At 36.1% G+C, this 12,873-nt stretch overlaps 1 long non-coding RNA gene across 2 annotated transcripts; it reads left to right on the forward strand.

Moving 5' to 3' along the window:
- The first annotated feature begins 8,604 nt into the window (after positions 1 to 8,604).
- LOC122838888 lies at positions 8,605 to 11,421 on the forward strand. 2 transcript variants are annotated; one of them, XR_006371961.1, is made up of 5 exons: positions 8,605 to 8,654; positions 9,210 to 9,254; positions 9,352 to 9,539; positions 10,223 to 10,405; positions 10,518 to 11,421. It is a non-coding gene; the product is annotated as an uncharacterized LOC122838888 (long non-coding RNA). The 2 variants fall into 2 exon arrangements; XR_006371962.1 differs by lacking the exons at positions 8,605 to 8,654; positions 9,210 to 9,254; positions 9,352 to 9,539 and adding an exon at positions 9,659 to 9,723 and having other exon boundaries at positions 10,518 to 10,921.
- The last annotated feature ends 1,452 nt before the right edge of the window (positions 11,422 to 12,873 follow it).

Raw genomic sequence — 12,873 nt, forward strand, 5'->3', positions numbered from 1 at the left:
GAAGATACCTTTTGTTTACCAAACCACGTGCAGACGTTGAAAATGCCAAATGTTCCAGGCTTGCTGTCTGCAGCCCATGTGGAAGTGATGGCTGAAAAGGTCATTAAAACCCAGTGTACTTTTCAGCAGGTTTCTCTTGCATCAGTAAGTCTGAACAGAGCAGTCAATAAGTCAGGATGACAGGCTGGATCATTTGTTCCCGTCTGCGGGTTCCTACCTCTCAGTTGTTTTATCCTCCTGGGCGTCTCTGTCATGCCCGTCTTCAAATCGGACACTCCACGCAAATATTGATTCCGACCTTCGTTAGCTCGGCTGGCACCACAGAACGCTGATGCCTCTCAGAAAGCTCTTGACAGGCATTGATGAACAATTTGTGGTCGGGTTGAGCCCTGAGCTGAAAAGAGCACCACATTTTTGTGTAATATGATTGCATGAGATGATAAAAATAAAGCTTTGGAAGAAGCAACGGCAGAGGTGATCATTTCCAAAAAGATAAGAGCTTCACAAAGATAAGATGGACAGGTGAGATTTTGCTTTGTTGTCTTATCTGGATTGTCGCTGTGTTATTTTTAGCCTGGCTCACGTAACACAGACTTAAACATTTCAATGTCTTTTGTTTTGTTTTTTTATTTTTGTCATTATCCTTTTGTTTATTTCAGTTTTCTATGACTTCCGTGGCGGCAGAAACCAAATGTTAGGTTTCAGAGGAGATTCAGGCAGCAAAGGTTCCTTCTCTTTTGATTGTGCTGACATATCGATCCCATTGGAACCTGGGCGCAGACGTCTGTGTCTGTTCAAATTGCCATGTATCCTGGTTCCCATGACAACCTAACACCATGCGCACTGCTATCTCCAAGCAGACCGCACAGAGCAAGAGGTTTGGTAAAGTGGCGAGGTTTGCTGTCCACACACACACACACGCGCACACATCCATCATTCTACCTTGTTTTCTCCCCGGAAAAAGCTGGAAAGTTGTTGCTACAATTTGTTTCTTCTGATTTTGCACAAGGTGACACTGCTGACTGTACATCCTCTCAGCGTTTGGACTGTTCTTCTATTTCATCTCAAAGTAATTTTTACTGTGTTAAAAGCATTTTTCTCTCTTTTCTGCTGGTCAAGCATAACAAAGTTTATGACAATATTTGTTTCCAGGGGGAACTGCTTGAAGGATTGTGTTCCTCTTCAATGTAAGATAACAAATAAATAATCTTTACTATTATAGTGCAGCCCCCCAAAATCTCAAAATAAAATAAAAAAGACATTAAAAATCAATTTCTAATGCTTAAAAGAAACAAATGCTTCCCATATTGCCAGTGAAAACTTCAGTACCTCATACACCATGCAGCCCCTGTAATGGCTATGAAATATTCAAAATTTAAGAAACTATGAATATAAACAGTTTTACAAAATGATATGCTTGAGGTTTCTTATCAAAAACCTTAAAGCCATCTTATACTGTAGAGATATGGGTTTAAGTGTAGAAGCACATGTAAGCTAACAACTGGTTGAATAGTAATCTATGTGCAATGAAACCATTGAGTGAAAAAATAACTTTGCTGCATTCTCTGACAAATTATTTCTGATATACCAAAAATGTTCAGATTAAACTTTACCCACTTACCTGACTCTTAAAATAAATTTTTGAATCTAGAATTACCCTGAGATTATTTGAAAATTTGCCGTTTTGTCAAATTTTTAAATCCGTCAGTAAAACAAATGGTTCACTTGCTGCATCCACAAGCATGCTGTGATGAAGAAATTATCACTGTCATTTGCTTCACCTGTCAATGGTTACAATGCTGTTTATGCCTAGATTTTGATGTTTTTCATATTTCTAGTTTTGCCCAACCATGAAATGAGTACTGTCCCTGCAAAACAAGCACACACTAAAACTATCCAAACAATTTGGCTCACAAAAGATTTTTCTTACAACATTCAACACTTTGGCTGTGGTTTAAAAGGAAATGGTTTGGTCCAGAGACTCCGGCCATCCATGTCTGACAACAAAAACACACAATCAGCACCACACAGCACAAAGGTGCTTTTAAGAGGGTAACAATTTTACCTGGTTGCCTTAAAATGTCTGACATCTCTTTAGAATTGCAGTGTCATGAAATGTTACAGAATGGAAGGTAAATACACAAAAATGAAACCACTTTGGAGCTGCAATAGGTTATTTGACAGTTTTTTGCTTTTCTTGTCAATTTTAAAAGCATTTTGTAAAGGTAACAAAATTTATCATTTCACTCCTACAGAAAGTGTGGAATTGCCATTGACAAATTATGGGTTTTTTTAATAAATAAAAAAAAGCTATGGTATCATAAAATCACTATATGGAAATATATGCATCCCGGCCTCAAAAACATCACCAAACATAAATCATCCAAATAGCAATGGGTGCATCCAAAAGGTTGTTCAGAAACTCTGAGCAGGGATTGATTGCTGTAAACTCTTTAAAATATTTCGATGGAATACTAAGAAGAATATAAAACATATTCTACAGGCCATTTTTTTCTTTAGAATATGATTTGTTTTTATGCCAATTTTACATTGTCTCAATATTTTTGAGACAATGTTCTCAATTTAATATTGGACCAAAGCTTTCTGAGTGAATTAAATTAATTAAAGAATTTCTAAATAAACTAAATTAGCCAGGGGTATAAATAATTGGGCTTAGCTGTAAAGCTCTGATTCTGAAGTTTGCAATGAAACACTTTTTTTTTACCAAGACATTTTGGAAAATTGTGGCAGATTTGAAAACAGATATTGGATTACCTTTTTCACAAGAACAAAATTTTATTTTCAAAAAGATACCTAACTATATCTGATATGATTCATTATTATTATTTGGGAGAACTTACTTAACTGTCTGTCTGAACGCCTCATTTATGCACTGCTGTTTTATGCTCCTTGCTCTCTTTGGTGTTTTCAGTTCTACCTCCTTATCCCCTCACAATCAGCACCACACAGCACAATGCAAGAGTCTATACCTTATGGTAAAGCATCTCTTTCACTTTCCCTCTGTTTCTTCTTTCTTTTATTCCAAAGGCTTTGAGAAGCTGACCATCACGATGTAAAGTAATGTTTTCCTTCCATTCCTCTGCTTCTTCCCACTTCCGGTGCCGCCTCAGTTACATACCGTATTGCACTACAAGAAACTTTTGTTCTTTTTCTCTCTGGGGAATCCTGTTTTTGTCTTCTCCCAAAAAATTTTTCCAGTTTTTACCATATAAATATGGTCAACCTTTGGAAATCTGCCGCATTTTGGGATTCCAGAATTTCAAAATTATGAATAAAGAAACCATAAGTACACTGGATGCTAATAGGGGAAAGTGGTGCACAAATTGCTTTGCACCAAAAAAATGAATAATTTTACTCTTTGTTCTAATAATAAATAATTAAAATAATAATCTTGTGGAACATATTGCTATGTCACTAAATGAGACATTCCTGGTAATTAGAATAAAGAATGTGATTCTAATTAAATTTAAATCCTTCATATTTTGTGCTCTTTAAAAATAAATCCTAATATCTTTTTTACAAATTTTTTTCAGCGCATATTTTGAGGTTATTCATGACTAAATTGCAATCTGTTTATTGCCGTATCTGAACCAAATAAATGAGAACTGACAGCTTCAAGACACAGACTGACCATGCAGGCAGTATTTTAATTCTGCAGTTACTCATGCAAATCACAGCGGCTCACGGTGTAAAAATAGACCCAGAGAGGGATGTTAGTCTGTGCCTTCACCCACCATTGAAGTCAGTATTTTCAGTCAGAGGCTGCTCCATCTGCCATGCTGCATGAACTCCAGCTGTGTGCGGCCCGAGACACCCTTTCACTTACTCTTCAGCGGACGAGGTTCAGCTCCCTTCATGAGCCATCTTGAAAGACAACATAAAGACAGCATAAAGCAAACATCACTCTGGCCAGTCAATCAGCCTTTTCTAACCCTGTCCAATCAATTGAGTACTTGCTTCAGAGAGACCTGAAAATAGAGAGAGGCTAGCTTTGTGTGGCCACAGATGAGAGTGCACTTTACTACAGGAAGAAAATGGGCAGCATTTCCATCCATCATCTCTGCAAATGTACATCAAGAGGGGTATATTCAGTTTTTGGTAACGTTTGATGAGTCCAGGGTGCTTTTAGACTCCATTCCCCTGGCCTACCTTTTATTTATTTCACCCTGCAGTTCAGCCCTGGGGAAATTACAACATAAATGTTGCTACATGTTCAAATCACAACGTGCATTAGGAAGCATTTATATTATCAGGTGAACTCAATAACATGACAGCGGTGAAGTATGAGATTGTAATGATATGGCAGTCTTAAGAAAGATTACTTTTTTGCAAAATATAAATAGTAACACTTAAAATTACCTGTCTTTGGAACAAAAATGAAAAATAAAACTGAAAATTATTACAACTTCTGCAGAAATATGATAAAACAGTTACTACAGTTATACTAAAATATTTTGAAATCAAGGCTAAAATACCCACCTGTTTAGAGTTCCTTTTGATTGATAATAATTAGATAATTGATCATTAATAAATTTGATGTATATTTGATGATTATTACTCTTGATGATTTTTATGATGGAATTTGACAAAATTTAATGTTTATTGCTTGTTTCATAATTCTTACTATTTTGTGTTTTAGTATGTAACGTACCTTGTTGGTGAAATGGGCTACAAATAAGCTTAATTTTGATACATAGACCTCTACACAAATGTTGATTAGTGTATTTTTGCCCGACAGAACATCAACAGTCGGCTGTTTAGTTTAGTTTCCACAAAATTGCTATTTGTGTTTTTCAGTACAAGAAAAAATATTTTTTTTAGGCACTGAATAAGTTTAGGAGCCTACTGTTAGCCAACTCATTGGCAATGTGTAACAACAGATCAGAGATAATTCTTTGCTTCATATAGTTGAAGAAAATACTAGTCCAATACTTTATGAGGCATCTTCTTGAAAACCATGCTAAAGGTGTGATGGGATATGCAAGTGTTTTGAAAACGTTGGTATGTCTTAATACTGTTAAGCTGCACATATCTAACCCTGCCTGCTACACATTTATGTGAGGCATCTCCTGAGCAGAATATTTTGCAAGTCTTTTCCCTTTTGTAATTTTGTACTCCAGTGTTTGAGGTCCTTCCTTCTTCTTTTATTATCCTGAAGCAGAAGGTCTTAGACAAAAATGGCTCTGGCTGAAAACGAAAAGCATGCAGAGCGGCATAAGGGTAATGGAGGGACTCGTACTTGCTGACGGTTCACTGAACTCTGCTGAATGCGGTTGATTAGTAAAAGATCCAGAGCATGCATAGAAACACCAGTCCTTTAGGAAAATCTCAAATCAAACTTTTTCTTCTGAGAAGAAAGAAAAAAACATTTTCTATGAATTCTAAATAGTATTACTGTCACAGTGCAAAGTTACGGCTTGGCATTTTGTAAGTTCGCTGATGGCTGTCTGGAGGATTAGCCACATCAGTAAACTTTAATGCCAAACAGGTAAAGCCCTTCACAGCGTGAAATGGGATTGTAGCAGATAAAAACTGTGCAACACTCACTTCATAAGCAGTACAGTTTGTAGAAGTATTGCATTTGACACATTCTTGTGAGCAGCATTTAGAAGCAACTGTAAGACTTTGGACTCCTGAATTATATTTATATTCTCTGGTTATGGAAGGGTAGAGTACATCTGCAACTGGAATAGTTGATGATAAAATTGGGAATTTTAGTTTCCTCCATAAACTCTTTGTCTTCATTCCTGACATTTGGATGTGTTTGCTGTTTTCTTGTTGTTGCTGTTTAAGCAAAGCTTGTTGTGATGCTTCCACAGGCATACAAAGTTTTATTTAAATTTAGTCACTAGCCTGTTTCAGACATCTTTTTCTGGGTTCTTTTAACTGTACTGAATTTTCTCATATCCATCACAGCTGAGCCCGAAACCAGTTCTTTGATTAATTGACTATTTAATTTCAAACATCCAAACATGAACACGCCTTTATAACACACAATATACATGGTCTCAGAAAATTAAAAGGATATTTAAACTAACTTGACCCAGTGCTATTTGGTGCCAGTGAAAACTAACTATATGTACAGCAAATTAAAAACTCTTACATAAACCAGGACAACTACATTATTTATGTGGAGAGAGATGTGTTGATATTTTCAGAGTCCCCTCTGATCAATTAAAGGAGTCACCTTCAAGACAATTTTAGACACTTAACACTCTAAATCAATAGTAAGTGAAAAAATGGATGCAATAGAATTTCAGTGGACACACACCGGGTATGTGTCTTCTTTTTCCCTTGGTTGTAATTGGGAGTCTGGGCTAATTAAAGTAGAATTCCCAGGCAGCTGATGACAGCCGCTGCTCTGATTCTCCTACTCAGATGTTCAATGAAGAGGAAGGGGTATTACAGCCATAAGGAATGGCACAAAGCTAGCTATTCACACATAATTGCTCACCCAGGGAGGATGCAGAGAAGCTGGTGGCCTGACAAATGCTGGAGGTGTCAGATCCTGTCAAAATGATGAAGCTCTCCAGTGCCCCCAGGCCCTGCACTGAGACCCCAGAGCTGCCCAAATGGGGTGCCAATTTTAACTTTTTAAATCCAAAATTGATAAAATACAAGCTGGCTGTAACTTCAGAGTGAGGCTTAGTTTTCTTGTTCAGAGGCCCTTAACTGGGACTGGCCATAAGAAAGCTGCAGCTTTTATTTATATCGGCAATAAATCTGGGTCACTATAGAAAAGTGTTTCCATTTGAGATGGTCACAGAATGTTAACAAACATCACCGTTTTTTTTTTAGGGTTGTTTATTTCCCCTTAAATGTTACTAAAGTTGTAAAAAAGAAGTGTTTGTGGATTGAGCGGCAGAGTTGAATATATGGGTTGCTCCCCAGGAACCCCCCCCCATCTGCTTTCTGACAATGCTACACAACTTTTGGTGGAGGGGATGTGATGGTGGCAGCTCCGTCAATGGACAAAGAAAGCTTATCACCACTGAAGGCAATCTTAATGCAAAGAGATATTGACAGGATACTCTGCAACAGTAGCCAATCCCTTATGACCACTCTCTGTGACCAAACTCTGTCTTTTAAGATCAACAGAGTCTACAGAGAATAAAGCCAACATTTGGAATGGCCTTCCTGCGGTCCTGACCTCAGGCCCATTGATCACCTGTGGGATCAGCTTGAGTGTCCTCCTCCTGCCAGACTGACCAGCACTACATTAGCTGACCTCGAAAAAATGGTGCTTCCCAAAAGGCTCAAACCACAAATGCCCTTTTCTTACAAATGTAGTAACATTTACAAGGATGTAAACAGAGGACAGTTATAGCAACAAGTGTTTTTACAGAAAATACTTCCTTTTTCATATATTTTTAGAAGATATTTAATCAATTTATGTAGAAATAGTTATAATATGACTGAACTGAATGTATATAACACTCTGCCTTGGCCTGGTGGTGTATATTGCACTCAGAAACATCGCCTAGGCTTTATTTATAGAATTTCTGTAAATGTCACAAACTTCCTCTGACTTTGAATGATAGTGATTTGAAAATAGTTTCAAGTGAGAACAATGGAAAATTAATTGATTTAAAAGTGTATGACTAAAGCACAGAATGAATTTTTTACTCTGCCATCTTTGTGTATATAGTGATTACAAAAAATATGTTTTTTGAACATCATGATGGGTGACACCCGCTTCGGATGTTATCATCCCATAGAATGGCGATTATCAGTGGTTATCAGCCCCATTGAATGGCCTCAGTTGGTCCCTGATCTGCCTGCTATCAGGCTGTTATTAACCATTCTAACCATTCTATCGGTGATAACAGCCGCTTGTCGCGAATAGAACCTTTTTATTTTTTTTTTTTACCTTTTTTTAAAAACCTTTATTTATAATTTCTCTGCACATTTGAACAGGATATTAAGAATTTACTAAAAATACAAAAGCCAAACCTATCCGTCATAAGATTTTAATTAGGTATTGTAATAATCGTTACAGTATTTAAAAACAACTCACTAAAATCTAAAACCGGAGGTTTTTTTTCCTCTTTTGTTTATTTTTGTTCGCTTTTTTAAAGACCTATATTTCCAATATGCCTTTGATTTCTTTGGATTTTTTCCAATAATTCACTCAAAATAAATGCCAAAATTTAACATACTTGGATAATTTTATTGGATCTTTACAAGACGTGTTCTCTCAATTCATGCCGTGTTTTATATATATATAGTATATATATATATATATAATATATATATATAGTATATATATATATATATATAAGCATATAATGAAATTAAAAGGTATATTCTAGAGTTATGTAGTGTTATGAGTTGTCCAACCTCATAGCCTTCCACTAGGTGGCTGTATGTACATCCGTAGTTGCTTGCAATCTTATCAATAATGATAAGAAGAAGTTATCTTATAATCTTATTTTTAATTAAAAAAGTTAAAAATAAAAATACGGATGGATTTGCTCATATGATTATATGAAAATCTGTGTTTGTACCATATGAAAATGTTTAATATTTTTATTAGTAGTAATAATAATAAATTACGGATTGCACCCGACAAAACATTAGAGAGAAGAAGAAGCTTACGTCATTCGACGCGACACTTTCCACGGTCGGAGCTGGTGAGTAGCCCTGAATCTGTCAAATAAAAATGTAGTAAAAAAACCCTCAAAAGACCGAAAGTCTACATTTATAAATCTGCTGATGGTAGTTCTATGAGTTAATGTTAGCGAGTATGTGGCACAGCATGTGTTTGTACAGATTTAGATACGTTTTTAACCCTACTTGGTAGAAAAAAAGGCTACTTTAGCTCGCTAAAGTAGCCTTTTAAAAGCCAGTCAGGTTCAAATGTAGCTGTCCTTCATACCTTTAATAACAATGTGCTAAAATTTTGTTTCATATATCTTAAAAAACCGTATACTTTTCAGTATACTAGTTTATATCAGTATATTGATTTAATGTTAGGATTCTGTCATACAGTTCATTACATTTCATCGTTTCCCACAGTGTATTATAAACCCTGAGGCCATCATTCTTTATTTGTTGCCCCACCAGGCTAAGCATTGTTTATTTATTTAAGTCTTTGTAAAACGTTTGCATTTTCTGTGACTTTATAGTTATTGTTCATGCTAATTATACAAGCTATGCCAATATAAAGTCTTTGTTTTCATTTTTAGATCCGGATCACATACACAGGAGTCACTCATTGAAGATGAATCACAGTAAGTGACAGAAATTTGTACTCTTCTATATTTGAACAACAGTTCTCGCCTCAAGTAAAGAAACTGTGCGTTGTTTTCTTGTTGTTGTTGTGGTTAGGCTGGACAGGGATCTTCGAATAATTGAGAGACACCATGGTGTAAAACGACGGTGGCTCCCTTCGGATGACATTTTCCAGAGAACACTGAGAGATGTTGACCAGGAACTTAGAGGTCAGCTGATACGACGAGCACAAAATGAAGCAAGGGAGAGGGCCACTCTTCTCAACCTGAAAAGAAGATGTAATGGTAACACTACTTCTTCTCTTGACTGTATGGTCATTAGCAAAATTGAAGCTCAAAGGTCTTGTGGTAAACCTAAATTTAATCTTTATGTTATCCCTGCACCATGCATATATTCACTCTATGTACTTAAGCGTCTTTATGCAGTGTAAGAAGTGACTGGTTTATTCCAACTTGTCCTTTGTCATGGGTATGTGCTTTTGATGTGTATGGTTATTTATCTTTGGTGTATGAATATGTTTCTTGGGTGTATCCTGTCTTTCACCTAATGCCCGTTGTAAATAGGCACAGATAAGTGAGTATTGTAATACATCCATTTTCTAATGGACATTCAATGATCTTATACATTACGGCAGATATTGAGTCACTGTAAGAACTATCAGTCTTTATATTCTGAGGATAACTTTTTTAAGAGTACAATTAAAATATCATTCAATTATTGGCAGTAATAGATTTTGACCTACAAACTGAGATTTCCTTATGCGAACTTTAGTGTCATTTTGAATATCTTATGTAGAATTGGCTGCCACTACTTGTGTTCACAACATCCAAATTGAGATAAACACTATTTCAGATGTTAACCTTTTATTATGTTTAACATACTTCCATAAATTACTATTGTATCATGTTGTCATATTGTGTTGATTGTATTATTTTTACTAGTATTTATATTTCTTCTTTCTTTACAGATGGACAGGGAGTTGTTATAAGGCTGTCCAAGCAAGTGAATGCCTGTAACAGGAAACTGAAGAAGATTGTTAGAGTACAATAATCTGCAGTGGCCTCCACAAACTGGCATCTTTCCATCACATTTAGAATTTTGAGAATTGTGTGATGCCTCCTCCCAGCTGTACACATTGTTTGATGAAGAAGTGAGTAGAATTGATCTAAAGGTTTTATTCAACTTTCTACATGCTGTTATTCACTTTATGTTGCTACTACATTTAACAAGGTTCCACTTGCAATTGTTCTCTTATTTTAAAGATTGAAGATCATGGTGTTGTTCCAAAGAACCTAAAAAGTCGAGCAATAGAAGCCCTGCATTTGAAGACTAGAGCAACTGAAGAAAAGCTTCTACTTAAGAGAGAGATGAACACTGTCATTCTTCACCTTCATCAACAACATGGACATTTAAGTTCAGCTATAAATGATACTGCAGATCCTGGTTCAAAAGCTGTACTTCATCAAAACATTATCATGTTAGAAAAGAAAATGTACAGTGCAATGAACATGTTCAAGAGGTTTATCGAAGTTGGTGCCCCTCCTCCAAATCATCACCTACCAGAGTTTAACTCTTATTCTCAAGCACTTATGTCTCCAGATCTACATTACATAGACTATGATGAAAGCATTGACGATGGAGAGGATGAAGAGGATGATGACGACAGTGTTGAAGGAGAGAACAGCATAGATTGTGAATCATCTTCATGATTTATGGCCACTTACTGTTCTATGTGAAGAGCACATATTCCAGTATAAAAAGTTCATTGATGATTTTCATATAAGCTTTTTGTTCTAACATCTCAGTTTATTGTTTTTGATATTGTTGAGACATATCTGTTTTTTAAGTCAAGCTATATATAATCAAGGGCATTTTAATTTTACTCATTACAGCTTTGTAGTCTTTTTCACATTTATTAATGTTCTTGTTCAGTATGACATTGTTAATGACTAAACTTTATTTACAGTTTGAATTTAACTCTTAATCTTGAGATGCTGCATAATCTGCTTTACATAATATCTTTAAATTTGAGCACAACAATGAAATAACTAAAACGTAGTGGACAAAAATTTTGTGATGTTCATATTTGAGAAATATTTGACTGTTATCCAAGAATTACATTATTTTGAAGGGCACTACTCTGTATTAAAAATTCATTAAGAGCTATGTCAGTGTTTCTGTGATATTTCAGACAGATTTCAAAACTTACAATATGGACTATTTGTAGCCTGTGTAGGGACTTACAAACTGGATGATTTGATTTACCTTCCTGGTTTTAGTAAGAATGCCAGCAGCACCATAATGTATCATCTGCAGTTGGATGATTGACTACTTTTTTAGGAGACCCCTCACACCAGCATCCAGGTTGAGTGTTTGCTGTCTAAGCGCTCCTTCCACTGCTCCACCACTCATATGGCTGCACAGACTAGTGAGAATTATCTTACTGTTAGATTTGCATTTAGTTTTGCAACTGTAAGGACATGTACATTCCTGGTTGTTTAAAATGTTATAGAGCAGTTAATATTAGTGTTGATGTTTGCGTTTTTCTGGAGGGCAACACGAATATTGACGTCCTTCACACCAGATATTACATTAAAATTTAAGCACAGCGGGGCGGATCAGGAAGGAATATAAAGACAGAGAGTCTGAATAACACCAACTGTATGTCAGAAAATTCTGACATGTAGTCTTATGTGATTTGTCTCTGCTTACATAAAAAAAATATATGGGCCACTATGGAAAATGGTGACAAACCATTTTGGGACCAAAATGTCTGCCCTCTTTTTCCCTTATGGGGCCCACCTAGGTATGCCGGCTGGGGCATCATGACATAACTGTTTGTAACCTACCTGAGAAAGCGGCAACATACAGTCATATGAAAAAGTTTGGGCACCCCTATTAATCTTAATCGTTTTTATGTATAAATATTTGGGTGTTTGCAAAAGCTACTTCAGTTTGATATATCTAATGGACACAGTAATATTTCAGTATTGAAATGAGGTTTATTGGACTAACAGAAAATGTACAGTATGCATTAACAGAAAATTTGACAGGTGCAAAAATATGGGCACCTCAACAGAAAAAAGACATTAATATTTATTAGATCAGCCTTTTGCAAAAATAACAGCCTGTAGTAACTTCCTGTAGCTTTTAATAAGTTCTTTGATCCTGTATGAAGGTATTTTTGACCATTCCTCTTTACAAAACAATTCCAGTTGAGTTAAGTGTGATGGTTGCCGAGCATGGACAGCCCGCTTCAAATCATCCCAGATGTTCAATGATATTCAGGTCTGGACTGGGATGGCCATCCAGAACATTGCAATTGTTCCTCTGCATGAATGCCTGAGTAGATTTGGAGCGGTGTTTTGGATCATTGTCTTGCTGAAATATCCATCCCCGGCATAACTTCAACTTCGTATCAGCTTCTTGAACATTATTCTCAAGAATCTGTTGATATTGAGTGGAATCCATGTGACCCTCAACTTTAACAAGATTCCCAGTACCAGCATTGGCCACACAACCCCAAAGCATGATGGAACCTCCACCAAATTTTACAGTGGGTAGCAAGTGTTTTCTTGGAATGCTGTTTTTTGTTTTTTTTCTCCCCGCCATGCATAA

Source organism: Gambusia affinis, linkage group LG10 (assembly GCF_019740435.1).
Source record: "Gambusia affinis linkage group LG10, SWU_Gaff_1.0, whole genome shotgun sequence".
NCBI lineage: Eukaryota > Metazoa > Chordata > Actinopteri > Cyprinodontiformes > Poeciliidae > Gambusia > Gambusia affinis.